This window comes from Megascapheus bottae, chromosome 2, assembly GCF_031878675.1.
Source record: "Megascapheus bottae isolate mThoBot1 chromosome 2, mThoBot2.hap1, whole genome shotgun sequence".
Classification (NCBI taxonomy): Eukaryota; Metazoa; Chordata; class Mammalia; order Rodentia; family Geomyidae; genus Megascapheus; species Megascapheus bottae.
This window is the reverse complement of record NC_143510.1, coordinates 43,486,858-43,503,462: the sequence shown is the minus strand read 5'-3', so window position 1 is coordinate 43,503,462 and position 16,605 is coordinate 43,486,858. Positions and strand designations below refer to the sequence as shown.

General features: G+C 38.4%; 1 long non-coding RNA gene across 1 annotated transcript; it reads left to right on the top strand.

Annotated features, from left to right (window-relative positions):
• Nucleotides 1–2,898: 2,898 nt before the first annotated feature.
• On the top strand, nucleotides 2,899–16,220 carry LOC150066725 (uncharacterized). Its single transcript, XR_016539277.1, has 3 exons — nucleotides 2,899–2,949; nucleotides 4,456–4,643; nucleotides 16,070–16,220. It is a non-coding gene; the product is annotated as an uncharacterized LOC150066725 (long non-coding RNA).
• The last annotated feature ends 385 nt before the right edge of the window (nucleotides 16,221–16,605 follow it).

Here is a 16,605-nt window from a genome sequence, read left to right as displayed (position 1 = left end):
ATGTCTTCAAGAATTCATGCTTCACGGTGACACGTGAATCCTTTCAAGGTTTAGAGGGCATATTCAATTACTGTTACATGCAGGGAACTCATGCCATGGGGGGTGGGGAGGAAGGAGGAGGGGGAGGAGGAAACCTAAACAGGCTGACATCCACTGCGGCATACTTTGATTATTTTGTTGCTAAGCTAAAATAAGCCGTATTGTTGTTGAATTCACTTTCAATTGAATGGAGTCATTTTTCTTTAAAGATGCAGAACCTGGCACCTGTGGTTAATGCCTGTAATGTTAGGTACTTAGGAAGCTGAGATATGAAAACCATGGTTCTAAACCAGTCCAGGCAGACAAATCTGTGAGACTCTTTTAATTAAATCACCAAGAAGCCTAAAGTGGAGCTGTGGCTCAAGTGGTAGAACTAAAGGCTTAAATAAAAAAATACTCAGGGGCAGTGGGCCGGGAGTTTGGCTTAGTGGTAGAGTGCTTGCCTAGCATGCACGAAGACCCAGGTTTGATTCCTCCGTACCACATACATAGAAAAAAGCCAGAAATGATGCTGTGGATCAAGTGGTAGAGTTCTAGCCTTGAGAAAGCCCAAGGACAGTGCACAGGCCCTGAATTCAAGGCCCAGGACTGGCAAAAAAAAAAAAAAAAACACCTCAGGGACAGTACCCAGGTTCTGAGTTCAAGCCCTAGTACCTACCAACCCATCCCCCAACCCCCACACACAAGCAACTTAATGTTCAAGAGGGTATCTATTATTTGAAGTTTTCTTTCCACGAGATTTTTTTAAATTATGTATGTTTGAGATTTCATATTGAATTCTTTTTCTTATCTCTCTCTACACACACACACACACACACACACACACACATAATGAAGAAAGTCAAGAAGGACACATCCACTTATTTGCATGTATATTCATACAAACTTGCTACTCACAGAAGGAAGAGCAAAACTTGAATTTTGAATTTTATGTTCCAAATCCTCCTTTTTCGATGTAAGAACTGGGCTTGTAAACTCCTGATGTTCATAGACCACCAAGTCAAAAGAAAAAAACTTACAGTGCTGAAGGAGGGAACATAACTGTCTTCATTTTGGACCATTATGTCAATAAAATTTCCATACTGAATTTTCCCCATTGTAAGACATACATGATAAAGAATAGATTCCTGGCAAACTATTTTATCTGCACATCTTTGCAAGCAGTGATCAATTATTTCCTTAAGAATGCTATTCCTTGAAGAAGGTAGTTAATGCTTTGTTTCTCCTTGGATGATAATTGGGAGAAATATTATGGCTGAATTGTTATAGGAAAGTGAGAATCAAGAAATATGAATTTAACTTCAAGATTCTTGACTTCTCTAAGGGATAACCTTGATAGAAATCACCCAGGCTAAATTTCTTTGACATCCTTGTGGAGTGTGTGCGTGCGTGTGTGTGTGTGTGTGTGTGTGTGTGTGTGTGTGTGTGTGTGTGTGTGTGTGTGTGATCCTGGAGCTTGAATTCAGGCCTAGACACTGTCCTTTGCTTGAGGCTAATAGTCTACCACTTGAGCCACAGCTCCACTTCTAGATTTTTGCTAGTTAATTGGAGACTCATACAGACTTTACTGACTAGTCTGGTTTGAAGCACAATCCCCAGCACTCAGCCTCCTAGAAGCTAGGATTACAGGCTGTCAGAAGATTTTCCTAAAAAAAAAATAGACACACAGGAGAACAGCTGAATATGATCCTTTAGGAATTGATATTTAGTAAATGATCTTGTCCAAATCCCTTTTTACAACACTGTATTTCTACTTTATTTTATATGCTGACAAAGAGCATTATGGGTTTAATTCTACTGCAGCATTCTAGAACTTTAATTCTCCAGTAACTCGCTATAGCCATCCACAGCCAGAGTGAGAGAATGTGTAATTGCTGTTACAAAATGAGTGCCAGGTCAGCATTGTCAGCTGGCAGTCGATGTCGAAACTCTTAAATATTGGCGTACAGAAGATACTCAGTTGAACCAAGCTTGTTATTCGTTCTGAATAAAAGATGAACTTCAAGTCACCAAGACTTCCATAATCAAAACTCCACATCACTGAGGAGTTAGGACTCCCGAGAAGACCCCACAGACTCCTGCGTGGTCCCAGTCCTTCAATCTAGTTCTTAAGCATTGGGAATAGCAATTACTTTGTGGTTTTTATATATTTTTTGTTTTTTATTTTTGCCAGTCCTGAGCTTGAGCTCAGGGCCTGAGGCCTGTCCTTGGGCTTTCTCACGGCTAGAGCTCTACCACTTGAGCCATAGCACCATTTCTGGCTTTTCTGCTGTGTGTATGGCACCAAGGAATGGAACCTGGGTCTTCTACCACTAGGTAAACTCCTGGCCCCTGTTGGTTTTATTTATTTATTTTTTTACCTTTTTTATTAAAGAATTTATTAACAATGATTTTTTTACATCAGATTGGAAATGACATGTTTAACAAACAAGTATTCAAGAAGAGAATCTCTATATACAATCACTGGCACTTAGTTTTTAGAACATAATCAAAATTAGGCTAAGGGTTTGTATATCATAGATACATATTAATTTATGAAATAAAATATGAAATAAAAATATCTATAGAGTCATAGGTTTTTATGTCTATGTAGTTGTATTTACCATGTCCATAGCATTATTTTAAAGCAAATTTGTTTGCTTTATCTTTATAGGTGTTAAATGTTTGTGATACCATAATAAACTTATTTCTGGGAGATCCATGCTTAAAGCATCCTTGAAGGCAGTACAGCTTAAGGTTGCTGTTGGTACCCGGAAGCTCTCTGTGAGGCCTTTGTGATGTAGTTGGCTCCTTGGGTTCTTTTTGACCTTTTCATTATTGATGCCTTGTTTCCTACCTTAGAACTCACTGTCTTCCATAAAAGAATGATCACTTCTTTGCAGTCATTTCCCTTACTTAATAGGACTACAGGTAATAAGGCCAGAATGTCATGCACGATTAACTGGCTCCAGATGAGGGCTGACAATAAATTGGCAAAAGAATAAAACCATTGCAGGAGTTTGGAGTAAGATCTGAGTTGCGTATTCTCCTATTCCTTCTGTTTGCCAGGAAATCCAAATCTTATTTTGCTATATTGGGATTTAATCATTTTTTCACAGAGATTGTTTGCATGACAGATTCTGAAATTATTGTTGTGGATGACAGACAACAAGCTATGTGACTGTCACTACCAACGTGCATTTGAAATGTGTTCTGTTTGTCTCCAGTGTTTGGTTCTTTAAGGATTAAAAAAAAGAGAGGGATGTGGAAATCAGGTCCTGGTTACTCATGCCTATAATCCTAACTGTTAAAGAGGCTGAGATCTGAAGTTCAAAGCCAGCCCAGGCAGGAAAGTCCATGAGACTCCTATCTCCAAGTAATCACACAAAGAGCCAGAAGTGGTGCTGTGGCTCAAATACTAGACGAGTAAAAAAGGAGCTCAGGGATAGTCCAAGCCTCAGGGTTGGCACAAAAATGTCTGATACTAGATAACATAGGCTCATACCTAAAATCCTAGCTACTTAGGAGACTGAGATCTAAGGATACTATCTTAACAGACAAATTCCCAAGACCTTTTCTTCACCCATAGCTAGGTATGGTGGCACATTGCTGTTTTCCTAGCTTCATACCAGGCCAAGAGTGGGAGGCTTGGGTGTGAGTGCATTTGTCATCCTGGCTATAATAAGGCACCTAAAACAGGCAGATTGAAGTCTAGGTAAACGTGCAGGCAGGAAGCAAAAATTCTATCTCCAAAAGAACCAGGGTAAGCCAGTTTCCTGTGACACACAGGTGCAGTCCTGGCTTCTTAAGGGGCTGAGATCTGAGAATCACTGTTCAAAGCCAGCTCAGGCAGAAAAGTACCAATGACTCTATGTCCATTTTACCATCAAAATACTAAACTGGAAGCATGGCTCAAGTGGTAGAACACTATCAGCAAGAAAACCAAGTAAGAATTCAAAGGCCCTGAGTTCAAGCCCAAACAGTAGCACAGACAATGTAGATATATTACCAGTACACCTAGGGACTGGAGATGTGGCTCAGTAGTCGAGTGTCAGCCTAGCAAGGGCCAAGACCCTGAGTAATATCAACAAACAAAAAGTCTAAAATAAGAATGAGATGACATAAACATTAGAAATGATGTTCTCAAGAAATGGCAGCCTTGAAGAGAAAATGAATCTGCAACTCAAAACCACATGGTGAAAGAAATGAAATCATCTGAGCTTTCATTTCTTGATGTAGGACCCTAGGAAGAAATGTAATTCCATACTCAGTAAACCCTTTTGGGGGGGTCTCCTGTATGCCGGAACACAGGCTGCAGACAGCAGGTGCAGAGAAACACTCACTCCATGTGCCAGCTACGGGGTGGCAGAGGAGACATGTCAGGAACCACAGCGAACAAGGCGTGCACAGAGATTAGCATCTACTACCTTCTCACAGGTACACACCCCAGCAGGGGGAGAGCCGGGTAACAGCCAGATACTCTGTCAGATGGTGAGAAGTGCCAGGAAGAAACATTGCAGGCAGCAGTGATCCTTTCAACATGGAAGAAAATCCTCTCTGAGACAAAGTAACACTGGAAATACCTGAAGGAGAGGACTGACTGCACTATCTGCACAACTGGACAGGTAGCGCTATGGCAGAGGACTTGTGTGTGGTTCTCAGGTAGAAGTGTGCATGTAGCGTGTGAGTGGTCTCGGCCAGCTGACCACTAGCTTCTGTGCAGGGGCTGGCGGGTGAGTCCCATCCATGAAGACCACATTTTATTCTTAATTACATGATGGTTGTTGGTTCTGAGCGGAGGTCTGTGCCATATTCTCACTTATTCGCTCACTACTGAGTGGAGAGAAGAGGGGTGTGACACAGGGCTGGGGAGTGGTGAAGTAAGGAGCGGGAAGTAATTCTTAACCATAGGATTTTAGACATGCTGTTATTGGTTTAAGCTAGGATGCCAACAGTGTGTGAGAAACCCAAGGATTTCACATTAAAGGAGATCCAATTAAAGGAAGAACTGGGTAACACGACTAAATATCACCCAAATGTCAGAGTTCCTCAGTTGTTCTAATAAGAAAAGAGAAACAGAGTTCTGTAAATGTGGCTCTTATTTTAGAAGATGACCAAGACTCTAACCAAGTTTTTCATTAAAGAAATATTATCTTGGAGCAGAATGAATAGAGAGATTTCTATCACAAATCAACAAGGTGTAAAGCTACAGGAGACTAAAAGTCATTGTTGAAAGAATTAAAAAGTGAGAGATATATACATATATGCATATGGGCATATGTATACATATTCATATATATGGTAGAAGATTTATACAGATACTTGAAGGAGCTAAACTACATATGTATGTATGTGTGTATATGTATGTACTTACATAGAGGTATTATATATGAATATGTATATATATATGAGTATATAGTACCTATCACACACAAGTAAATGTGCACATATACATGCACCATATATTCATATATATCTACTATGTATACACATATATTTACTATACATAGGAATATACATTATATATGATTACGTGTTTCTTTTATAGGTATATAATGATATATTTCTGCCTGAGTTCCTTCAATAATGTCCTGGGTTCACATCTAATTTTATGTTGTTTTATGCCATAAGAGAAATCCATACACAATTTTTAGATAGTCTTTGAAACACATTTTCTTCAATATACTATGTTAGGTTCTTTTTTATATGTATTTTTTAAATTATCTTTAGGTATACAAAGGAATTGCCCTTTAACAAAGCAGTTTATGAATACAATACATCTTTTTTTCTTTTTTTATTGTAATGTATAGAGGGGCTACAGTTATATTCGCCAGATTGTAGGTGTATTACTTCTCACACATTGATACCCCTTTTCATGTTTTTGTCCCCATTTCCCTCCTCCCACCCCCTCCCAATCATCTTGTTTTTTCCCTCTTCATTTTTCTATTTCAAATAAACAAATAAATGCATATATAATATGCCAGGTAACAAAGTCAGATACTGTAGCAATATGAGATTAACCAAAGGGCAACAAAAGAGAAAAGAAATAACAGTACATTAAGAACAAAATAAAGCTCTTGTTTCTGTGTCCAAGAGATTCTTTCATTTAGCCTCATCCTACATGGCCTTATTAATCTAGGTTTTGCACTATTGTAATCCTCTGCTAGGAGAGTCCTAGGTGTGTACTAATTTGAATACAATATATCTCGATCAGCATTTTGTTTTCATTTTTATTAGAGGCGAATTTAACATGTGTTCTGATTTCATTAGAACAATTCAGGATTTCTGTCTCATCAAACAACTGTTACACACATCCCAAAAGTGGGACACACATCTCTTTTGTCTTTGGAGACTTCTGCTTTAGTTTTTCCACACAACTCCTGAAAACTGCCTTCTTTTCCTCAACTTGATTTGTAGTAGGCTGACCCGAATTCCACTGTAAGCTTAGCCCATGGGGCAAATTCCTTTCCATGGGTCTTTCTAGAGCACTTTCTCTAATTCATTCAGCATGTTTTCACAAATGAGCCCCATTATTCCTTCCCAGATGTTTGCCAGTTGGTGACATGTCTGTGTTATGTGTCCCTTGCAGAACCAGGATCTGTATTCAAGAGCTATCTCTTCAGTCAAAGAACATACATGGTTGAGAATCTGACTGAAATGAGATATGTTTACTGGACAGCTCCTTTCACAGAGAAAAAGTGTTTTTTTCAGTTCAGCAAGGAATCTCTTCTGATGTATTTAAAATTCATAAAATCTGTGAAATGCTAAATAAGAGTATATTCATATTTAAATTATAACCCCCAAGTATGTTTATGAAATCTTCTTTCTAAGCACATACTCACTGCTGTGTACAATCATATTCTATTTGGTGGGACATTATTATTCTGTAAAGAATCCAATAGCATGAAGAATCCAATAGCGTGTATTTTCTATTTCAGATTGAAAATTTTTTCTAGTCACTTGAGTTTTTCATCTGTCATAAATATATTTATCAGCACAGGTATTTGAATGTTATTTCATCATTTCTAGCAGATATTGCAAAGAAATTTATCTTTGCCTTTCTATGCATAAAACAGTTGATTTTATTTTAGCAATTTGAAGCATTTGATCTGCACAGCAGAGTCAATAGAAATGGAATTGTATAACTGTGGTTAAATTCTAGTAATGTTTTAGATGCTAGGAAAATATTTCTCTGAGTATTGATTAACCAGACAGACAGGATTCCTGCCTTGACACATTCTACACATCTTGTGAAAGTTAGTCTTTATTATTCTCTGTGTGCCATATGAACCATTCCAGGCTCATCTTGGTTTTCTCAGCTGTTGAAGACATTTATGGAACATGAACTACTTTATTTGTGTCTCTCTATGAAGGCTTTTCAAGTCACTATTTCTAAAGTCTTCCTCCATCTGACCACTGATTTTTCTAAAACCTTCATCCTGTCATTATTCCAATAGAAAAAAATGACTCTGCTCCAATTTAGATAAATGCAGGATCTTTGATGCTAGAACACCAAAAAAATCATAGCTTGAGTGAGAAAGTAATGCCAACTGTGAAAGACCCTTAGCTGTCTTGTGGCTTATCTTGTCCTCAAATAATTCAAAAACAGTTCTAGCTCACCTGGGGATTTAAGGAATTGACCCAAAATTGGGTTGAAGCCAAAGGTATGGCTTTGAGTTTCTGTATTCTGATAGGTTTAGTTTACAAAAACAGACGGCACCTCATTTTTTTATTTATCACAAAGTAATTATTTTTATTTGATTTCATTGTCAAGGGGATGTACAGAGGGGTTATGGTTACATAATGAGTACATTTCTTGTTGAACATTTATCCCCCACTCTCCTTCCTGCCCCCTAGAACCTCCCCTCCAAGTTGTAAAGTTCATTTCCAACACAGTGTCTTGTGAACATCGCCATTACATTGGTTCACCTTTGTCTCACCATTTTGTTGTTTCCTTTCTCATCCCCAAATCAGATTAATGTATATACACAACACAGGGTACCAAAATTAAAAACAGTGACAATAGTGGATAAACCAAAAGGGAAAGAAAGAAAGAGAGAAGGAAAGAGAGGAAGGAAGGAAGGAAGGAAGGAAGGAAGGAAGGAAGGAAGGAAGGAAGGAAGGAAGAAAGGAAGGAAGAAGAAAGGAAGGAACATTCAAAACAGTAACAACAAAGAAAAGCCTCTTGGTTCCATATCTTGGAGTTCATATTGTTTAGCATCATTTTAGATGGTCACATGTACATAGGCACATGTAAAAGTTTCACAGACTTTCTTGCCCAAGTTGACTTCAAACTGTGGTTCTCAGATCTCAGATCCCTTTGGGATTCCAGGCTTGAGCTACCGGCACTCAGCTATTTTTCCATTTCTTATAAATACAGAGAAAACTCACTCTTGAACTCTGGAAAACATTTTAGCAACTGTGAGTGAAGTATGCATTTTCAGACTGTAGGTCCAAATATAGCCATATTGCCTGCACCAGTAAATCTTGTCTTCCATTCCCATTAGCACCCAATTTTCTGCTGTCCTACCTAAACCAATGAAAGCTGAGCACCCCAGAGAGGACAGTGCCTGTCCCATAATCAACTCAGATTTTGCTGATTCAAATGCTTAAGGCTAAAGAGCTCCAGGACCTGAACAGGATCTTCCAAGTGTATGGCCACTGATGTGACCCAGCAAACTGAGCTTCCAGGATTTTCTTTCTTTCTTTGGCCATACAAGCTATTGAGTAATTCTAATTCTTACCCACAGACCAGGGCTGGCCAGAGAGGTTACCCACTCTAATCCAGGAAGGTGGCTCAGATGTCTTTCCTAGGCCTGGGAGTTTATGCTCACCTGTAAAATGGAGTCAATTATGAACACTGGTGGCTCACTCCTAGCTACTCAGGAGGCTGAGATCTGAGGATCCTGGTTCAAAGCCAGACTGAGCAGACAAATTGGACACTCTTACCTATAAGGAACCAGGAAAACAACAACAACAACAACAATAACAAAAAAGACCGGGAGTGTAACCCAGTGGTAGAGTGCTTGCCTAGCATGCACAAAGCCGTGGGTTGGATTCCTTGGTACCACATACACAGAAAAAGCTGGAAGTGGCGCTGTGGCTCGAATGCTAGAATGCTAGCCTTGAGAAAGCCCAAGGACAGTGCCCTGGCCCTGAGTCCAAGCCTCAGAACTAGCACAAAAACAACAACATCAAAAAACAAAAACAAATAAAAACCCCACAGAAGGAGAGCGGTATAGATCAAAGGATAGATTGCCAGCCTTTAGCCAAAAAGCTAAGCAAGAACATGAGGCCCTGTGCCAAACATACTACATATATCAAACAATTGGAATTAACAATATTGCCTTTCTTCTAAGGCTCTTGTGAAGATTTAAGATTATCCAAAATTTCCCTAAATATTCTTAAGAAATATTTGAAAGTTGTTAAATACATAAAAATGTTTATACATATATAGATGAATATAGATTATACAATGTATATATAATTTATGTGTATTAAATATATATTTCACTTTCCTGCCCTGCCACTTAATAATTTAATTTTGGTGAACCTCATTTTCCAAAGAAATATTTATATCACCTAATATATATATATAGAGAGAGAGAGCCTGTGTTTTATTAACAATAGTAAATAACATATAAGGTTGTCAAGGATATTACAATATTTCATTTGTTTAATCATATGTACTTAGTGCTAGATCTAGTGGTTTCAAGTAGGAAAATAAATACATCCAAAGGAAGTTCAACATAGAGGCAGCCCATACAGAAGACCCTGATATCCTTAATTTTATAAGCCTAAAACAAAACAAAAGGGATCCTGAGTTATACCAATTCACAAAGTTACAATGAAGGAGATGAACAATACAAAGGGCCAGGAGGACTGGCACCAAGAAGCCAAATCTCCCTCCCCCTGGGCCTTTTAGAGCACCGTGCTAGGCTCCTAAGAGGAAGAATGTATCTATGGGTACCTAATAATCTCTCTCAGCCACATTCTGAGGCTACAGCTGCTTCTGCTCCCTGGGCTGTCTTTCCTTGTCTTTTTTCTTTCTTTTTGTTGGATTGGGACTAGGGCTTGAACTCAGGGCCTGAGACTATTCCTTACCTTTTCACTCAAGGCTTGAGTCACAGCCAACTTGATACTGGTTAACTGGAGATAGGATTCTCATAGATTTCCTTCCCAGACTGGCTTTGAACCAGGTGCTAACTTCCTAAGACACAGGATGTTGAAGGAATCATTGCTGATTATCACATTGACATCTCCCAACACCTTGAAGTTTCAGGCTTTGAGCTAGAGTTTACAAGTGAGTATAACTGACATGTTTGTATGTGAGTGGGGGGAAGGAGCCAAATTCAGTCACTAGAAAGAGGAGCTTAAGGGTGTCGTTGTTCCTTTATTTAGACACAGAACTATTATACTTCCCAGCCCTCTTTGAAGTTTTGAACAGTCATTTGCTTGGCGGTTATGGGAATGTGAGATGTAGCCTATTTTAATTGTAGGCATAGCCTAGTGAGGGTATTTTGACACCTCAGAAAACTACAACCCACAATGAGTTCACTGCCTGTGTAAAGTCTACAAACATAAATTACTCTATAAAATGAGAGTATTTCAAAACATGTAAAATTGCCTATGACTTATCTTGATCAACATCACTGGTTCCATCATTCTATTAACACCCACCCTCCACCGCCTGAGTGGCAAATTTTCACCAGAACAAGTCTGTACTCACATGTATCTATTTGATGTAGCTGCTTTCCCAGTATGTTGGAAGAGCCGTGTGGTTTCCATGGAGAAATATGTAGTAGTATCATTACTGTACGTGGCTGACAATGTGTACATATTACAGAGATATACTTATAACCTTGGCTGCGTTTTGAGGCTTGAATCAGAGTTTATTATGACATTTCATTGTATTTTATGATTTTCTACTCTCTGAATACTCTATAAGTCAAAAGAAGAAAAAATGAAATGTAGACTTCAAATGATTCATTTTTAAGGCAAAGTAGTCTATGGGTTATTTTATCAAATGAAAATGGAAAATGTTGTTATTCTGTAATAACATTATATATTAAATATATAAAATAGACAAAACATAACCTACCAGAGATACGCACATTATGATCTCTGGAAAGTGTAATTTGTCATTTTAGATTTTAAAAAGGGATTTTTTTTTTGCAGATGTGATTAAGGAGTCTTGAAGTGGTCAGTTTAAACTAGTGGTTTTAATGTCACCAAAATAGTTCAAAGAAGGAAGTGAAAGATAAAATGAAAAGATGGGAAGGAACTGCTAAAGTAATGTAATTGCTTTCTGGGAACCATGGGTTAAGGAACTCGGGAATTCTCTAGAATCTGGGAAATATGAGACAGTATGTTCTCCAGAGACTAAAGATATTCCAGAGACTCCTGAGATGATCACAAAGACTCATCTTATCCCATAGACCTACGAGAAGTCCAGCCAATGCTCGTGTTTCTAATCAACTATGAAATTTTGGATTTCTAGTCTCTAGAACTGTAAAACAAATTTGTGTGTTTTGTTGATGTTGCTTTCAGATTTTGTTTCATTTTGTACCAATTCTAGAGCTTGAGCTTGGAGCCTCGTACTCTTGAGAAACATTGAAGATAAGAATCTCTTGGACTTGTCTACGCTGGCTGGCTTCAAGCCTGGCTTCTCAAATCTCAGCCTCCTGAGTACCTAAAATTATAAGCATGAGCCACCTGCGCTTAGCCAAATTTGTGTTTAAGTCTCAAATTTCATCATAATCTGACAGTAATAGAAAGCTAACATTATCACATTGATATTTCAAATTAAGTGCTTGTTCTAATATTCCCAGCTAATAAAAAATCCAAAAATGTAAAGCATATTTATTATGTTAGTTTATTTTGTAAAGGTCAAAATGAGGATGGAACCAAAGTTCAAGTATTAGGCTCAAAGAAGAAGCCATTAACTGATACTTAGTTAATTCAACTTTGGCTGCTGCAGTAGCTAAAGCAATGTCTCCAGAGAAAAACATTTCAGACTACCAACCTAGTGACAAAAACGATTTGGTAAAAGAGTTAAGGACATTGGAAACAATAATAACACACAACAACCACCACAACAAAACTCATTGCTTTTGAGTGGTTTGTCTTAGTTCTTGATGAATAGGCTCTGTATGTACACACACACACACACACACACACACACACACACACACACACACACACCTGTTAAAGTCTTACTAGCTGGGCACCAGTAATCCTGTCTATTCAGGAGGCTGAGATCTGAGGACCATAATTTGAAACCAATCCAGGAGGAAAAGTTCCCAACCCCTTATCTTCCATCAGCCAACAAAAGGCACAAAGTGGAGCTATGAGTACCTGCCTGTGTGAAAAAAATCTATTAGCTAACTGATCTCAAGTTCAAGCCCTAGCTCTAGCACATACACAAACAAACACACACACACACACACACACACACACACACCTCATACACATACACCACATACACATACTGTTAATAAAAGAAAAGTTTATTTGGAAAAATAACGGAGATGGTGAAAAAAATAAGATGTTTAATAATCGTTTTTCAGAAAACATTTGATATGTCTTGTGTTATTGAGCCAAAAGTGCCAACAACAAGCATGATTAATTCTGGTAGCCTTATACATTAATAGTTGCATTTTTTATTTTAATGTATAGAGGGGTTACAGTTATATTCACCAGATAGAAGGTGCATTACTTCTCACACATTGATACCCTTCTCATGTTTTTATCCCCATTTCCCTCCCCCACCCTTCCCCTCATTTTTTCCCTCCTATTTCAAATAAACAACTAAACATATATATATATATATATATATATCAGGTAACAAAGTCAGATACATTAAGAGCAATAGTCACTTATAATTAAGCTCCTGTTTCCCTGTCTTGGAGGTCCATTAATTTGTATTAGTTGCATTTTTAACAAAGAAAATTGTATTCAATCACTGTGTTCAACCACGGTTATCAATATTAAATGCCTTTGAAAATCAGCTCTTCCAACAGAATTAAAAATATTTAGTGGGCATCACCTAAAATTTCAAGATAATAGGACACTGGTGGGTAAAAATCCATGAATTAATTTCCATAAATCATATTTTTAAGTGCCAAATAATACCATGCTATTATATTCTATTTTGTTTGCTATACATTTGAAACAAGAAACACAATCTCATTGCTACCCAGATTTGTTGTTTCCTAGTCCAAACTATTATTTAAAATTCACAATTCCATTTTATTTTACAAATGGTTAAATTGGGGATCATCTTCCTAATTCCTAATCCAGAGTGCTTTTTTTTTTTTTGCCAGTCCTGGGCTTGAGCTCAGGGCCTGAGCACTGTCCTTGGACTTTCTCAAGGCTAGAGCTCTACCACTTGAGCCTCAGCACCACTTCCAGCTTTTTTCTATGTATGTGGTACCGAGGAATCGAACCCGGGTCTTCATGCATGCTAGGCAAGCACTTTAACCACTAGGCCAAACTCCCGGCCCAGAGTGCTTTATTTTTCTGAACAGAAAGGCATACAAGGCAAGAATTATCTAATAGAATCCTGTGCATAACTTGTAAATCATGAATATGATATTTTCAGTCAAGAGCTGGTCGCTCAAACTTGTAATCCTAGCTACTTGAGAATCTTCTGTTATTGGGTAGATAGAAGTTCAAGTCCTGCTAGGAAAGAAAGTTTGCAAGACTCCTTCTTAATCCATAGCTAGGTACATAGAGACCCCATCTCCATAAAGGATACTCAGGCTCAATAACTACGGAAAGCCTAAACTAGATGGATCCTAGCTCAAGTTCTGTACCCAGTTGAAAAGCAAGAGTCTCTCTGAAAAAAACCAAAAAGCTGGAAGGATGTATGACTTAAGTGGTAGGGTGCCTACCTAGCAAATACAAAGCCCTGAGTCCAAACTCCACCAACACACAAAAAAGAAAGAGAAAAAGAAGCTGAATATTTTTTTTTCCTTTCCGAAAGGAGGACTTTCAGTTTTCTTTACAATGATGATAAATTGTCTCTTGCCTGCAAACAAAACAGAATAAATTTCAAGGACCAAATTGGGCATTGCTTTGCTTTGCAATATCCTGAGAAACAAACGCAGGCAAACTCCTGGGGGAAAAATACAGTCATCAAATTGCCAATATCTTTCCCAATTGCATGAGGAAGTAAAGAGCAAAGCACAGGGGTGGGGGTTTCTCTTCTCTTTGGCATTGCAGAGCGAACAATTACCCAAGCTGGAAAGCATTTCACTTTCAGATTCAGAGTACAATCAGGTTCAGAAAAGAGAATGATGTAAGTGTGACTTGGTTTTGAATTGTTTAATCAAAATTTTTTTGTGTGTGTCAGCATGGAGACGTGAACTCACAGCCTGGATACTGTTAATTCTGGACACTGTCCTGTATTTTTTTTCTCACTGTCAAGGTTAGTGCTTTACTACTTGTGCCAGAGTTCCACTTTTGGCTTTTTGGTGGTTAACTGGAGATAAGAGTCTCAGGCTGGCTTTGAACCTCAATCTTCAACCTCTTGAGTTGCTAGAATTGTGAGCATGAGCCACTGGCATCCACCAAATAACAACTTTTCAAATATATTTTCTTTAAACGTTATAATAGGTATTGATATCAGAATTTTAAAGCCCAAACACTAATTTTTTTTAAACTTCAGGACAAATCATTATGTTAGAAACATTCCTTATTCTCATCTTTGTGTATATGGCTAGCTCCAATGTCTTGTTTTATGTACTCTGATCTTGAAGTTTTTGTTTCTTTAGAAGCATATACATTTAAACAACTGTTTAAAAAAAAAAGAGCTGGACATTGCTGCACCTATAATCTTAGCTACACAGGGAGCTGAGATCTGAGGGTTGCAATTCAAAGCCAGGCCTGCCAAAAAGTCCCTGTGACACTCTTACCTCCAATTAACCATCAGAAAACTAAAAGTAGCTCTGTGACTCAATGTTATAGAGCATATTGAGCAAATACAGCTCAGGGAGTACTCCCAGGCCCAGAGTTCAAGCCCTAGGACCAACCAAAAAATAAAAATACAAGAGTTTACAATCCACGGATCAGAGAAGGAGCACAATGCATCTTGATCAATGTCATCTCGTCCATCATTCTTCCCGACTCCTCCAACTCCACCTAGCCCCTCAAGTCACCTGGTTCCATTTTCACATATGCACACTGAATATTATGACAGCATTTACCTGTGCTTCCTCTCTCCATCCCTCTGCTCTCTCCCCTACAACCACTTCTCTCTGTTTCCAACAACACATGCTCCGGCTTCCTGGCTTCATTTTGTTAAACTATAAATGATGGATTCATATGAGTTTCACCATTGCATGCCTACCTTGTGTATATCCTTCCTGTAATTAAGATATTTGTATGAATAGGCATATGACCCTGTGTATGTTCACATATATGTCTATAGCTTAGCTCTGCCACATATGAGAGAACACATGCGTCCTTCATCTCTCTGATCCTGGCTTACGTCACAAACACTTCCTGTATCTTGCCATTTCCCTACAAAGCACATTATGTTATTTTTCCTCAGTGCAACTAAGCTTTCTTACTGAAAAGTTAAGTGAATGGGAAAAGTTCCTTAAATTCTGCAAGGCCCAAGTTTCTTTGGGCAAAAAGAAGATAAGTAAATCAGGGGCTGGTAGCTCACACCTATAATCCTAGCTACTCAGGAAGCTGAGATCTGAGGATCACAGTTTAAAGCCAACCTGGGCAGAAAAGTCCATGAGATTCTTATATGCAATTAACTACTTGAAAACCACAAGTGGATCTGTGATTCCAAATGGTATAGAGCTCTGGCCTTGAGCACAAAACTACAGGGACAGTGCCTGGGCCTTGAGTTCAAGCTTCAAAATTGACTTTTTTTTTTTCATTTTAAAAAGAGAATGTGATAATTAGACTGGCAAAAAGTTGAGAGTCATTGAAAATATTGTCTTTTCCCCTGGTGGTACAAAGCAAGCAATTGGTTATTGGTATCAAACATTATTATGGTTGCTGCTGATACAGTTTTTACCAAATTGGTCTGCAGGAAATGTGAGATGACTGAGGCAGCACTCTAAAAACTCGTCTTGTGCATGTGGACGGATTAAAGGAAGAACTAACTACATCTGTGTGTGGAGGAAGGAAGACCTTTCCAGAGGCGTGAGTGGACTTCACAATGGACTCAAATCATTGCAGCTTCCGTGCACCTCCAGGACTGATGAGTGTGGCCTGGGGGGGCACTGGAATCTGGGGAAATGAATAAATCCTTTGTAATACTGTATGTGAGGATTAAATCAGGTGGTGTGGAAGAGGCAGGAGAAGGGGATTTTGAAAATATTACCTACTGACATAGTGTTTCTCATCTCCAGAATGGTTCTGAGTTGTTCTTCTCCCAGAGCCAAGCAGATACTGTGAAGTAAAAGAATCTTGAAGGTTGAAAAAAAGAAAGAAATTCAGGTATACATGCTGGCCACTGAACTCCATATAAGTGAGAGAACAGTAGATATATGCAGTCAGGAGCTGCAGCTCACGCCTGTAAGCTTAGCTACTCAGGAAACTGAGTTCTGAGGACCCAGATTCAAG